The sequence below is a fragment of the Trachemys scripta genome, chromosome 4, assembly GCF_013100865.1.
Source record: "Trachemys scripta elegans isolate TJP31775 chromosome 4, CAS_Tse_1.0, whole genome shotgun sequence".
NCBI lineage: Eukaryota > Metazoa > Chordata > Testudines > Emydidae > Trachemys > Trachemys scripta.
Genome location: NC_048301.1, coordinates 1,173,776 through 1,189,116, shown reverse-complemented (window position 1 = coordinate 1,189,116; position 15,341 = coordinate 1,173,776). Strand labels below are relative to the sequence as shown.

General features: G+C 56.1%; 1 protein-coding gene across 5 annotated transcripts in view; it reads right to left on the bottom strand.

Moving 5' to 3' along the window:
* The window catches only part of LRFN5 (leucine rich repeat and fibronectin type III domain containing 5), a 144,970-nt gene extending 131,339 nt beyond the window's left edge, over nt 1-13,631 (bottom strand). For 2 of the 5 annotated variants that reach the window (XM_034768155.1, XM_034768151.1), the window contains exon 1: nt 12,838-13,630. The gene's annotated coding sequence lies outside the window, so the exon portion shown is untranslated. Of the gene's footprint in view, nt 1-12,417; nt 12,606-12,823 lie in introns of those variants that run through there. The other 3 variants (XM_034768154.1, XM_034768152.1, XM_034768153.1) reach the window with 3 other exon arrangements.
* Nucleotides 13,632-15,341: the final 1,710 nt, after the last annotated feature.

Genomic DNA, 15,341 nt, shown 5'->3' with positions numbered 1-15,341 from the left:
ACAGATCCTAAGGCAGATTCATTCACAGGGGAAATTCATACCACCTGCCTAGAGCACGAATCCTGGGGCTCTATGCAAGGGGAGCACAGAGCAGCTGGGGAAGCGAATCAACCCTGGGAGTGGAGGCTAGACCAATGCAGACTGGCAATACGGCGAACATTTGTAATGGTGCGAGTCATTAGCCATTGGAATAATTTACCCAGGGTCACGGTGGAGTCTCCATCAGTGACAATTTAAAATCAAGGCTGGATGTTTTTCTGAGGGATCTGCTGTAGCAATTCTTTAGGGGTCATTCTCTGGCCTGTGCTAGATGATCACAATGGTCCCTCCTGGCCTTGGAGTCTCTGACACTATGGAAAAAAACAACCCCAAACCCCACAACCCAGAGCCAGCTTGCCAGGCTGCAACGGTAGCGCCACAGCATGCCGGGTACCGGGGCTACTGCATCCCTGCCTGCGCGGCCAGGCCTAGCCCCAGCCTCCCTGCACGAGGGTCTTGTGCACTGGATATGCACAACCAGTACGGAGATCCCTGTGTAGCCGAACGCCAGCGCTGCCCCTGTGTGGGGCCTTAGTGGTGGGAGGACCACAAGCTGCTCCTCACACCACACATGACCCAAAGCAATCCAAGGCCACAATCCTGCATCCGGATGTGCCAGCAGAGAGCCCTGCGCTGGCACAGAGTCCCACCGGGACCCCACACAGACTCGGGGGTCTGTGCTAATGTATAGGAAGGCGGGCCTGGGACCCAGGTCAGGATCCATGTTTTCAGATGCTGCTCTCCTGACCTGCAGCGTGAAACTCCTGCTTTGGGTTGGCTGGTTTTGGAGTGCTCCTTTGGGTCAGGGCGTTCAGAGTTCAGCCAGCTCCTCTGACCTTCAAAACACCACTTGCCTTCCCTGTGTCTGCAAATCAGCAGAGCTGTTTCAGAAAGTAGCCAGAGCACCACTGATCTGCTGCTTGGAAAGTACGAAAATCACCCACTTTGCAGCTCCACAACCAAAACACGGCAAAGCCACAGCCCAGTGGACCAGCGTCCATAGCGCAAGACCTCAGATACACGCCGGTACCACTGACGTGAGCTACTCCGAGGGGCCCTGCACTCGGCAGAAGGGAAGATGAAATTAAAACATTCTATTGAAGATTAACGGGCACTTCTGTAAGCTCAGGCACCAAACGCACAACGTGAGTCTTTTTGCCACTTTGTGTGACGCTGGCAAGACACGGCCCCCAATCACTTCAGTTGGGGACTAGCTTGTGATACTTGCCAACCAAATCCTGCAGACCTCACCTCGCCTAAACTGACCATGGGCAGAATGCATCTCTTGCATTCCTGGGAAAATTCACCCAAAATTGGCCAAGTAAAGAACCTCTGGAAAATCTCAGTTCGCACACGCTCAGTAGACACTTGTTAGAGTTTGGCAACTAAATTTTCTAAAGGTTCCACCTGCACTGAGCATGCTCCAGCCCTTCCCCACTGACTGCACCACACATGCCATATCCCCACAGAGCAACTGAGCATGCTCCAGCCTGGGGCTAGGCGGGATGGCAGCTCGGAGCCACCCAGGGCCACTGTGGTGCCATGCCCCAGAACTGTCTCACCTGGGCTCCGAAAGCTCCCTCTGCTGGACCCAGGCAGCAAGGAAGAGGAGGAGGAAGAGGAGAAGGAAGATGTCGGATTCGAATGCAGAGAGGACAAGAGCAGACCGGGGGCATAGGATGAAAGGACGGGGGAAGGGAGTGGATTGGGACAAAGAGCCTATGTGTGGGGGGGGGGAGGCTGGGATTGGGCTATGTGTGGGGGGCAGACATAGTGGATGAGGAGAGAGCCATGGGGCAGGCGAACTGAGAGTGGCCGGCAAGACACTAGGACAAGGAAGCGGGTCAGGGTAGGGGAGACTGGACTGAGGCACCTGAGGGTAGGGACTAGCAGCTGGTGTGGGGACATGGCTGGGACTTGGATGGAGAGCTCGGAGGGTGACAGTGGGATGGGCTGTGCAAGGAGACAGGATGAGAAGCCTGAGGAGGACTAGAGAGGGGTAGGACTGGGATGAAGAGCCAGGAGGGTAAGAGACAAGACTGGGGGTTGGGGCAGAAGAGGTCACACTTGTGGACAACAGAGACAGAAGGGTCTGTGCCCACTAAAGCATGCTCCCTTTACAATCTGGAGTGAAAGCAGGATTCCTGAGTCTCACCATTTCTCTGCTGCCAGCAAATATCAGTGAGATCCACTGGCAAAGTGTGTCCCATCCCCCTCTAGTGCTGATCCAAACAGAAGATGACAACCTACTACTGCTGTCAGTTACACCAGCAGCTCAAATGGCTGATGTCTGTGCCCTGGATCTAAAGGGTCCAACCTGCTGATGAACCATGTGGGTGTCAACATGGTGCCACGTGATGGAATTGCTGTCTTTGCACTTTGCGTTTTTAAAAACCTCCAAACTTGCACACACGCTACGTGTGTGTTCACATTACCCCAGCAGCAAACACAGGCACTCACAAGGTAGGGAATCCCAGAGTTAAGTTCGAAGTACAGAAAATAGGAGAAGGGCCCTCCTGGGTCCTCAAGTCCCATCCCTGCTACCGCAGACAGCCCCGTCAGAGCATCCCCTTCATAGACTTTTCACACTCGGTTTTCAGACTAGTTAATCGTCTGTCCCCACGGTTCTAGAACCGCATTGCTCTGAGGGATAGAAACCATCTAATTTCCGGTCAACATTGATTCCTGGTCAGTTTATCCCCATGTGTTCTTGTGCCAACACCGTTGTTTACCTTCACCAGCTCTACTCCCTCCCTGGTGTTTCCTCCCCCACCGCCCCATGTATTCATAGACAGCCAGAGCTCCCCTCTCAGCCTGCGTTGGGCAAGACTACACAAGCCAAGTTCCTTGCGTCTCCTCTCCTGAGATCGGCTCTCCATCCCCTGAGCAGCCCACCACCCTGCTTGGCTGCAGGTTGCCTATGCAACCGTAATTTGCCCCCCTTGTGCATTACGATACAGTCTTTAACTACATGATCACAACTATTTTTTCCACAGGGAATGTGACTCATTCAGTACCCAGGACAGACTGTTGTGTAGGGTTGTGTAGTGAAGGAGCCTGTTGTCTGTAGGACCCCCGCCTCCATTGTTTCAGGGACTGAGGAAGAGAAAGGACAGTCTCAGTCTTCCTGTGTGATGCTGGGCAAATCACTTACATTAAAGTCTTTCATGGATGGCCACGAATTGTATTTTCCGGGCTTCCTCACTGCCTGGAGTCTGATTGGCAGAAGTGCTGAGTGCTCACAGCTGCAATTGAAGCCAATGTGAGCTGCTCTTTGAACATAGACAGTGCTATACAATGCAAAGGATTATGAAAAGGCAGGTCCTCGTGTAACAATGCGGTTCTGGTGGGACCCAATTGAGAGTGCCAATTCAAGACAAATTGCTTAAAACAGGGAAGTTACAGCCCAAGGCTGGGGTTTTTCCACCTCTAAGGCAAACCAAACCAGCCAGACAAAGAGGACTTTGGTCTCACGCCACTGGCTAACCACAAGTCACACAAGCAATTCCCTTAGACACTCCAGTTTCCCAGTATCACCACCAGTGCCACTTGTTATGGGGACAAATGGTTATGAAAACCAATACCCCAGTAAAAGAAAAAAGGTTCTCCTGATCCCAAAGGACCAAGGCCCAGACCCAGGTCAATATAGAAATCAGCTCTTACCCACAAATCACGCTGTTGCCAATCCTTTAGAATCTAAAATCTAAAGGTTTATTCATAAAAGGAAAAAGATAGAGATGAGAGCTAGAATTGGTTAAATTGAATCAATTACATACAGTGATGGCAAAGTTCTTGGTTCAGGCTTGTAGCAGTGATAGAATAAACAGCAGGTTCAAATCAAGTCTCTGGAATACATCCCCAGCTGGGATGGGTCCTCACTCCTTTGTTCAGAGCTTCAGTTAGTAGCAAAGTCCCTCCAGAGGTAAGAAGCAGGATTGAAGTCCAAATGAAGATGAGGCATCAGCCTTATATAGTCTTTTCCAGGTGTAAGAACACCTTTGTTCTTACTGTGGAAAATTACAGCAAAATGGAGTCTGGAGTCACATGGGCCAGTCCCTGCATACTTTGCTGAGTCTCAAGGCATATTTGCCTTCTCTCAATGGGTCCATTGTATAGCTGATGGTCCTTAATGGGCCATTAAGCAGGCTAGGCAGAGCTAACACCAGCTTGTCTGGGATGTCACCCAGAAGCACAGCATAAGTTTGAAATACAGACAGTAGAGAGCCAATATTCATAACTTCAACTACAAAATTGATACACACATATAGACAGCATAATCATAACCAGTAAACCATAACCTTGTCTTAGACACCCAATTTGACCCCCTTTATACAAGATTTGGGTGCCACTACAGGACCTTGGTTGCAACCATGTTCTATATGGTCCCAGATTATGTCAATAATGTCACACCTCACCATCTCAAACTGGGCAACCGAAAATGAGAAGACACTTCTGACTTTCCTCTTGCTGTTCCTCAGGTCCCTAGCTGTAAAACGGCGATAATGCCACCCTCATCTCCCACAGGCATGTTTGTGAAGCACTTGGAGACTAAGTGATGGGTGCTACAGAAAAGCCCATGAGGAAATTAAGAATTGTGTCCTCCGCACAGGGTTTGAATAGTGCGCCTTCGATGCGGAGTGGGGCCACATATGAACTATGAGCAGAAAACAAAATATTGAAGAGCTGCTCATTAAATGAGTTCTGCTCATCCAGTGCAAGGAATGAGGCAAGGTCTTGTGGGGGGAAGATTGCATGTGATCAAGTATTTAAGGACCGTAGCATAAGGCATCCCCACAAGGGGGTTGACCTGTGGTTGTACAGACAACCTTAATACTGGCCTTTCCTACCTTTGGAGGGCTTCCCTTTGCAACCGTAATAACATTCTTTAACATAGTTCTTGGTGTGTGTAATATATACACGGACTGAGTGGGAAGTTTCATAAGGCAGCTTGCATTGGTGACAACTGGAACAGACAGGGGGCTTTCCCCGAGGGTTTTGCACTTGCTGAAAGATCCATAGGCCGTGGAGTGGGAGGGGCTTGGCCCACACTTTTAAGCTGTGGTCCTGTACTAAACCAGGGAAGTCTGGAGCATTGCAACCCAAAACTACTGAAATCTGACCGCCGTCCACATGGAGGGGCAGCCAGGCCAAAGGCGCTGTGACCAGGCGCACGGGGAGTCTCTTCCTGTACGGCACAACACCACGGACGTGGGGGGAGGCGGCCGGCCAGGAATCTGCCTCCTCGTGACAGTGGCTCATGCGTTGTGTGGGTAAGAGAGATGGGGACATTCCCTGGCCAAGGGAGACCTGGGGTCCCTGGGCAGGGATAAGGGATGAGAACAGGATCCTTTCCGGGGTTGGGAGGGAGGGACCAGAATTCCCCCACTCCCAGGAAATATCTGAATTGGCTCAACTGACAAATTAACACCCAATTGTAACTGAAAGCCAGTGGGAGCAGAGCAGCCATCCCCATGACTGGCTTGGAAAATACCCCACTTACTTCACAACAAACAGTATTTCAAATGCAGGGCTTAGGCCTGCCTCCAACTGCCCTGGGAATTCTGCCTGAGCCGTCAATATGGCTGCCATTACCAAGCATGTCTGGTAAATCTACCAAAGGACTTTTCACCCTGTATTACTTATTGCCTTGATGGGTTTGCAGTTACAGTATCCTACTGATTCTCCTGCTAAGCCAGGTGTCCAGACATCAGACTGCATTCCAGCATGTCCTTGTGACAGGTTCCGTCTGACGTTTTCTACTTGCCGAATTATCTCAGCCTTTATATTACAACCATAATGAGCACCTTAACTGCATGGAGGTTTCTGTCTAAGGTCAGCTGGCTTGAAAGTAGAAAGAAATATCCAAAGATCATCAGAAAAGTGGCCACAAAACACAGCTGAGGCAAAGTAAAAATGAAGAGAGTTTTATCTGTCACTAGTCCAAAAATATCTATCATTTTCACAGAGGAGATTGAACAGATCGTTCAAAAATAAAAACACACAAGTTTAAAGTTAGCGAATTATCTACTTATAAGAAAATGATTTGCTGATAAGCAGTTGCCCTCTGAGTAACCTTGTAACTCACCAAAGAGCTTTACAAAACAAGGAATTGGGCATTGATTTCCTAGTGGCAAGCATCGATTTCTAAGGTTGGGGTTACAGTTGGTCACAGATTAGTCAATACATAATATATTCACTCAATGTTGCCATTATTTGATGAATTAGTTATCTAGCAAATCATCTTTTGCATTATTCAGTCTATTGTTTAACTGGTCAAATACTGCTTTAGAATCATAGAATATCGGGGTTGGAAGGGACCTCAGGAGGTATCTAGTCCAACCCCCTGCTCAAAGCAGGACCAATCCCCAACTAAAGCATCCCAGCCAGGGCTTTGTCAAGCCAGGCCTTAAAAACCTCTAAGGAAGGAGATGCCACCACCTCCCCAGGTAACCCATTCCAGTGCTTCACCACCCAGTACTCCAGATGAGGCCTCACCAATGTCGAATAGAAGGGAATGATCACGTCCCTCGATCTGCTGGCAATGTCCCTACTTATACAGCCCAAAATGCCGTTAGCCTTCTTGGCAACAAGGGCACACTGTCGACTCGTATCCAGCTTCTCATCCACTGTGACCCCTAGGTCCTTTTCTGCAGAACTGCTACCTAGCCATTCGGTCCCTAGTCTGTAGCAGTGCATGGGATTCTTCCGTCCTAAGTGCAGGACTCTGCACTTGTCCTTGTTGAACCTCATCAGGTTTCTTTTGGCCCAATCCTCCAATTTGTCTAGGTCCCTCTGTATGCTATCCCTACCGTCCAGCGTATCTACCACTCCTCCCAGTTTAGTGTCATCTGTTATTAAACATAGAACAGGAATAGTTGGCAATTAAATTACTCTTTTTATTAATTAGTATTATTATTATTCAGCTAGGGTTGGTAGAGCACAGAACAAGGAGCTGGACTCCCAGATCGTCTACCTGCCGACTGTGCCACCTTGGGAGATCATTGGGCCAACTAATTCGTGGAGGCCCAAATTGGGCCTAATGACCAGAGATGGTGAGTACCCTGAAGTCCCATTGACTTCAGCCACAGTTGTGAGCACTCAGAACACCAGCCCCAAATAACTCAAATCAGACACTGCAAAACTGGGCGATCTTAGACCAGTGGCCACTTCTGAAAATGACGGCCATAACCTGTCCATACGCTCTTTCCTCGATCTGTGAATATTCATCCTGACCTATCTCCCACAGTGCTGTGAGGCTTGTTTAGTGCCCCAAGATCCTCCAGTAAAAGATGCGGGAACAGAAGTGAAAATTATTATCAGTTTTATTCTGGAGGCCAATGAGACAGATGTCGATATTATGCATGTACCTCAGCTGGGGATAGCCGAGCCCATTTTAGGACTGGTGAACATACCAGGGACCCTCTGCTCTTTTCAAAAGTCCCATGGGATCTATATCTGGTACCAGACAAATGCACCTTCCCACAGATGTAACAATTACTGACTCCTTTTGCAGAATAGATGTACTGAGACTGTGAATGCATGGGTATCATGACCCTATCTTTCACACCTGGGACAGGAAAGGCCGGCTTTCCAAGAAAAATACCTGAAAGTAATCATTGTTACTTTTATCTTGATAAGTGATCAGATTGCTTCTCAGAATTACATTCTTCAGGAGTAATTCACTGCAGTAGTTACTTTAACAATCCCATGCAGCATTCACAAAGGACTGTAGGGCAACAGACTGGCGCCTGAGCACTAAGATGGGCGTTTAACCTGTCGCTTTCTAGCTAAGAAGCAAAAGTGCTACTAACTTCCAGTTTATTCATCCAGGAAACAAACCCTGGTTTCTTTTAGTGTATATTCCTAGACACAGAGACTATTTTTATTTCAGTGCTCTGATGGCATCAGCCTTCACAGGACTTTCAGGTGAGCATCAACAGAAACCCAGAGACTCTACGTTTGTTAAAGGTAAAGGATGGGTCCCACTGCAACTGCATAAATGCAAGGTAGATGAGTGGTTAGCTCAAGGTTTGCCATTTTGTTTGCAAATTGGCCTTTAAAACTTAAGGGCATTAGTGACAAGATAGCAAATGAATGAGAAGCACAAATTTCTAAGTGTGAGTACACATTTAATTACTGAAAGGGAAGCTTCAGGGGACTTTGTTGTTGTTGTTGTTTTAAAGATTTTTTGTTTTGTTTTGTTTATTACATAGACAGTAAGGAACAAAATCCCTAGATCCAATGGAGAAGTTCAAATGTTCAGATCTGGATTTTTAGGCTTGGACCGATCTCTAGTTTTGTTTCTGATCAACTAATTTTCTCCCCTGCAATAGATTTGGACGAACATAGTGAAAACATGTGTTCATTTTCTAAGCATTTTGGAGAATTAAATTAAGATTAATTTGATGTAAAGCCACACTCATATCCTTTTGTCCAAAAAAATCATCAAAGGGTCTCATCAGCGCATTTTACATATTCATGGGACAGCGCTTAACAGTCACTTTAACCCCAGCTAGTAACAGGTCTCTGAGGACCATGTGGAATATAGTTAGACACGTATACATAGAACCGATTCAGTGATATCTGCTCAAAGTAGCACCAATTTTATCTAATGCATGGAACATGGTTTCCCTAAAATGCTACAATAGCAGTTAGACAATTTTTTCCTACTTGGCTCAGATTCTCCCTGGCCTGTTAATGGCAGAGCTCTTATAATGATTTTCTGGTCTGGATGTTTGTTCAGAGAGTAGTCAAAAGGTTGGTCTATAAAATTGAACCTGTTATCAAGCCTTAAAGCACAGGAAGTATTGATCATCTACGGAGGGCCATGAGCTCTTCATTGTTCTGCAGACCTTTCTAAACCCCTCTTGGGTGTGGGTGTGGGTTAAAGTCTGCTAGCTTGGGAACATCTTCACCAGCCGGTCTGCTACCTCCATGTCAGCAGAGGACCCATTCAGCTTCCTTTGAGCTCAGTGGTTGAAAATTCTCACTCTCGCCTCATTCCCCTGCCTGCTCACCTACAGTGGCTCTAGACCCCAGGAAAGCCGCTTTGAGAACCCCACCCCCCTCCCAAAAAGCACACACACACACACACACACTTTCATTTGCCATTTGCTGTTCCTTCAGATGCTCTCTGGGAACCATGTTTAGCCAAAGTTCTCAGTCTACACTTCCTGGGACCCCCAGTCTCTCCTCTTCTCTCCAAAGGCCTAATAACTTCGGCTCGTCAGTGACCGTGCACGTACTGAGAATTGTACCAACGTTCATTAAGACCACCACAGAAGTTAACAGCCTTGGGGGAAATGCTTTTCCTTTGAAAATGAGCTTCTGCAAATCTATAATAAGACAAATACTCCAGTTCAGCTGGAGTCCAGTCCATTGGCTCATCACAAATGGAACATCAGGAAACTGTCTTGCTACATCGCCACTCACAAGCCTTTGAGCTCTGTCTGACGTGGTTATGACTGAACTAAGTAGTAATTTTGAATCCACTCCAGTAACAGCTGACTTTTTCAGGAAACTATGCAATACCTGGAATGTTCTAACAAAAGACAGTTATTCCAACTTGGAAATAGTGTACTCGGTACATGAATGATCCAAGATCTACTGAACATTGTATTTGTTGCCATAAAATAATTGACAACTGTTGGAACAAAAGGATTATGGCTGAAGTGAAGCTCCTCTCTAAATAAGGGAATGTAGGATCTGGTCCTGAGTTGATAGATCTGACACCACAGATTGTTGATATAGCTATTGAGTTGGCATTTAAAACAAACATGTTATTCCCAAGTGCAACATTTTAAAGTGTGTGAATTGGATTCCAGTATTATAACTAAGAAAGGGTCAGTCTCCAACACCTTTACTCCTGGTGAATAGAACCTGACTCCACACATCGTTCCCCTGAAGGCAATGATAGGCCTTGTGCGGTAAGGTGCCACCCCTGTGAGTACATAATCCCACCCAAAGTGATTAATAATCTTAATATGACCTATCTATGCCCTTCTATGGCCCTACCCGGTAGTATCTGAGCTCTGTCGTACAACCAAAGAAGTGTCCGCACACAAATTCCAGACAACCATTGCTCCTCTCATGGGTCCTTACTCATGGCGAGTAACACTTACTCACAAGAATAGTTCCAATGAAGATAATGGGAGTGTGTAAGTGCTACTCAATGAGCGTAACAGTTGCACAACTGGGCCTTTCACTGGTGTTTCTCATCCATGCAGCTGGCCACCCTCAGCTCGCATCTCCTCCCAAGGGAACTCACTGGATCTTCTCCCGGTTCCTGTTGCTCTGAGGAACAAGGGGGTGTTCTGTGCGCCTCAAGTCAACTGACTGTAACTTGCCCAGTCACTATTCCCCAGCTCTGATGCCCTTGTTACCAAGGGCTGAGCCTGTTTTCAATGGAAATACACAGGAAAAGCACGAGGCCTGCCAGGGGGACACTACCCCAGGAGAGACTCGCCGACCAACCCTTCCAAGCCTGGGACCCAGGTGGCTTCTTTCTTTTTAAACAAAACACAAAATGGCTCCTCTGTTCTCTGGAGGAGAGTGGCTCAGGGACACTTTGCAAAGAGGAACGGGGCTGCTGGGGTGACGGCGGAGGCCAAAGGCCAGAGACAGGCGGGAGACGAGGGTTCCCCGCCCCGCAGTTTGATCTCTCTAGGGGCTCCGGCTAGTTCACTTTCACCCCCGAGCCGGGAGGCGGGCGGCAAATACCGCCCGGGGCTGCAATGAATGCTGTGGGCTTTGCTGGTGTAACCTCAGCTCCCCCGGCTGGGATCTGCGCCTCCGTCCCACCCCAGCCTCCGCAAGGCCCCACTGCAGCCGCCCGAGTCAAGCCCTTCCCTGGGGCGAGCCTGAAGCGCTTCCTATCGGCACCGGCCCAAGCCACCTGCCTGCAGCCCGGCCTCCCGTCTCGCTGCCCCGCCGCCGGCCGGCGCCCCGGGGCTGGGAGTCACACGCATCCCCCTCGGGAACAGATGAGGCTAAACTTTGCTCTGACTCGGTCCCAGGGGCGCAGCCCGGCCATATCCCAGCCCGGCCCCAGGGACCCAGGAGCTGCCCCTCCCTGCACTCGGCCCCTGTGGGCCCCCTTCCCCGCCCGGGCCAGCGGCGGCCAGACCCTCTCCCCGCCTCCATCGCCAGCCTAGCGTACGGGAAAACTCTGCGCAGCTACAAAACCGGAGCCTGCCCGGCCGGGGCGCCTCGCCGCGGCTCCTGGAGAGCGGGCAAAGGGGGGGCTAGCGCCCGAGTACCCACCGGCGGGTCCCCGCCCTCCAGCAGGGCCATCCCTGGGGACCCGACAGCTCGGGCCAAGGCGAGCCGAGCTCCGGCCGCTACAGGCTCTGGCCGGCTCGCACCACGGGGTTCACACCCGCAGCGTCTCTGCCAAGCCCCAGCTACGGGCCCCGAGGGGAGCCGCAGGCAGGAGGCGCCGGGCTGGGGGACCCAGAGCCCCGGCCGCCCGCAGCCCCCAAATCCCCTCCTGCCACGGGGTTCACAGCCTGGGGCAGGCGCGGAGCGCACGGGCCCCCCCGGCACGGCCGGTCCCTCCCCGCGCCCCGGGAGCGGTGCGCAGCGGCTCGGTGGCACCGCCGGCTGCGAGCGTCGGAGCGCGGGCTGCACCTGCCATCGCCTGGAGAGCGGCAGAAGCGCAGCCGCGAGGGCGCGGGGAAAGCCCCGGTGCAGCCGGGGCCGTGGCTGGCTGGCTGGCTGGCTGGCTGGCTGGCGGGCGGGCGGGCAGCATCTGGCCTCTCCCCGCACCGCCAGCCGGGAAGAGGGAGCCGCAGGCAGCGCCCAGCTGAACTCAGCCCGGCTTCACTACTGCATGACCCAGGGATGGGCTCAGCGGGCCAGGGCGCTGTCCGAGGCCGGGGAGCCGCCCCGCGCCAGCCCCCGGCTCAGCCGCAGCCCGCGGGTCCCGTCAGTGCCCGGCAGCCCCGCAGTGCCAAGCGGACAGTCCGGATCCAGCTCCCGGCTGGCAGGACAGCGGCTGTGCGCGTCTGCTCCGCTCCCCGCGACCTCAGTCCGGCCGCGCTCCTTTCCGCCCGGGGGTGCGCGCCCCTGCCCCGCCGGAGCCCAGCCCAGGCGAGGAGCCCAGCGCCGGCCCGAGGGGGAGCGAGCCCCGGGCAGGCACCTGCGCAGAGCGGTGCCGCGGGGAGCCTTGCCCGGGTCCGGAGAAGCCCCAGCCCCAGCGACCCCCACCGGGCTGGGCCCGCTCCGCTGCCGGGGGGGGGGGGTGTCCCTGCCCTGGGCTGGGGGGAGAGTCGCCCCCCCTCCCCGCAGCAGGGACTGTGGCGCCTCCCGGAGCGGCGCCCGCGGCTCCCCCCAGCCCGCAATGCAGCGCAGCGCCCGGCGCGGGGAGGGTCGCGTTACCTGGCGCCGCTAGTCGGGAAAGACGGGGCCGGAGCCCTGTGCCCGGCAGGTGCAGCTGCGGCGCGGCAGCTCCGGGCTGGCTTCACGGGCTGGCGGCGGGCTGGCCGGTCCCTGCTCCGCCCGGGGCCATCGCTCCGCTCGCGCATCCTCCGGCAGCAGGCGGCGGCGGCGCCCGCGGGTCCGGCTGGGGGGTCGCCGCGCGGCTCACCCGGTGCAAGGCGGCGGCTCAGCTCCCGGGGAGCGGGCAGAGGCAGGCGGCTGCACAGGCGCGCACGGCGCCAGGCGGGGGGAGGAGGGAGGGAGCGAGCCGCGCGGTCCCCCCAGCGCACACCAGGCAGGGGCGCAGCCCGCCGCCAGCGCCCCTCCGCCGCCCCCACCCCGGACCCCGCAGCCGCGCCCCGCTGACCTTGCAGCGTGTACCTGCGCCAGGGTAATCCGAGCCCCGCCGGGCTTCGCCGAGCCTCCTCGCTCGCTCACCGAACGCCGCCCCGTGCGCCGGGTAATCCTGCGCTGAGCTCCGCGCTCCGCCTCTGGCCAGCCCGGCTCCGCCGCCCAGCAGCCCCCGCTCAGGCACCGGCCGGAGCGCCGCGGGCCGGGGACGCGCTGCCCATGGCCCCGGCAGGCGGGCGCTTTTCCTGCGCTCGGGGAGCTACCGCCGAGCTGCGCGGCCGGGCTCCGTCCTCGGGCTTCTCCCGCCAGCTGTCCGCGGCGCAGCCATGCACACCCCCGCCGAGGGACACCGACCCGCCGGGCGCGGCGCTCCGAGAGCCGGGCAGCCCCCTCAGTTGGAGCAGCCGGAGCCCCGGGCGCTGCAGAGGGGCGCAGCTGGCTGCACTGGGTCCTTGCGCGTCTCCTCCACGGCTGCTGCTGGCTCCATCCTCCTCGCGGCGCGCTCCGGCGGCTGCCGCCCGGCCCCCGGGAGCCGCGGCGCTCGCTGCAGCATGAAGCCGGCTTTGCAGCCTGGTGCCAGCCGGAGCCGCCGCCTCCTCCGCAGCGAGAAGAGCGATGGCGCGGCGCAGCCGGGAACTGCAGCTCCAGCCGCAGCGGGCGGACGCAGAGCGGCGCCGGGCGCCCACCGCTCCGCTAAGCCGGAGACGTGTCTGCGAGCCCCGGAAGCCAAGGGCCGGGGCGCGCTGGGCAGCTCGCCAGCGCCGGCGGGGACAGGGCTAGCGCTGCCCAGCTGTTGCGCGGCGAGCCGGAGCCGCCGGGACCGGGGGAAGCCGGGAGAGCGTGTGAGCAGCGGCTGCGCCCTGGCGCGGGGAGGCGCTGCTGGCGCAGGAGTGGGCAGGGAGGGGGCGTGTCGCGGCGCCCTTCCCTGCCTGCCCCGGCCGGAGGAACTGGCAGCCACGGGCAGGGCTAGCCCCGCATCCCGGGGCCGGGCAGAGGGGGAGCGCAGCAGCTCCGCAGGGGGAACAGCGCAGCGCTGTCTCCGGCAGGTCACTCCTCCGGCCTGGAGAGCTGGCCGGGGACTCCTCCCGCTCCGGGGCTGGTGCGGGGAGTCCCACCCTGGGGCTGGGCAGCGGCTGTCGCCCGAAAGCCGCGGTGGCAGGGGCAGGGGCCGCTGGCTGCCGGCTCTGCCCGGGCGTTGGGGGCGCTATCTGGGCAGGAGACTGGCAGGGCGCGCCGGGGTTACGGCGCACAGGGGCTGCTCCCCGCCCTCACTTCGGAGCGCACGTGGGTCTCCCCAGGGCACCTGGAGGGACTCGCTCTCCTCTGCCTGCCCTGGGGCCCAGGGGCTGCCGCGGGCTCCGCGGCTCGGGGCCAGCCCCCGTCCCGGGTGCGCTCAGGGGCGGGGAGCAGAAAGGCCGCGGAGGTACCTGCTCCGGCGGTGGGTCCCCCTCCCAGCCCCGCTCGGGGTTGGCTCGGGGGTGGGGGCTGGGGCGCGCCGAGAGGAGGGAGCCAATCAGTTAAGCATCCTTTGCTCAAAACCGGGGCGGGGGCGAGGCGGAGCCGGAGTGAGCGCGGTGGCGGCGGAGCCGGTGGCTGCGAGGGGCCGTGCGCGCTGGCGCGGGGTCCCGGCGGAGGCTCCTGGCGCAGCGGGCTGGGTCCCTGTATCTTCACAGCTCTCGGGGCTGGCGGGCAGCAGCCGCGGCTGCCTCTCCGGGGCTCTCTGCTCCTCTCGGGGGAGCCGGGGAGAGGACAGGGCTCTGCGGTACCGCGAGGAGGTGCCGCTGACCCCGCCGCGCTGTCCGGGAGCCGAGAGGGGCCGCTCGCCGGTCCTGGGAAGCCGCCCCCTTGTCTCGGACCTTCCTGGGGCCATGACGTGGATACGGCTGGAAACCGGCGCCCGGGACCTAAGGCAGCTTTCGGGACCGTGGCGGGCGCTGGTGGCTCCGGGCAGACACAGCGGGGGCTCAGGGAGCCTGGCTTTGGGGATCGTGTCTCACCTTCCGACCGGGCGCTCTCAGGGGGTGTGAGTGTGATGGGCCCGGTGCGCCTCCGTGCCTGGCTCTCCCGCTGCCCCCGGCCCGCTCCTGCGCCGAGCGCCGGGCCAGGGGCGGCTTTGCATGGCGGAGACAGACCGATCCTGGAGCTGAGCCGCGCCAGTGACCCCCATGGCCTAGGCCCTGTGAGCCGGGGGCTCCTGTGTTTGTCCCCTCGGATCTTTAGAGAAGCTCTGAGCGGAGCTGGAGGAAGCAGGGGGCATGGAAGAGAGTGGCCAGGGCAGACAGGCTGGGTCCCTGGGCTGGGCTGGTCAAGGCAAGGGGACTTCACCAACTACAGAGGTCCCTCAGCAAACCCTGCCCCTCTTCTTGCGGGTGCCCTCTGCCAGCAGGGAGTGGCTGGCTGGGTTGGGAGCAAGGCTCCCCAGGGAGTCACACGCTCCTGGCTGTGAATGTCTCACTCCTGCCAGAAGTGACAAGGAGTGTTCCTGGGAGGTTCTGTGAGCTGTGCTGGCAGATTTCTCCTGGGAAGCACAAGGT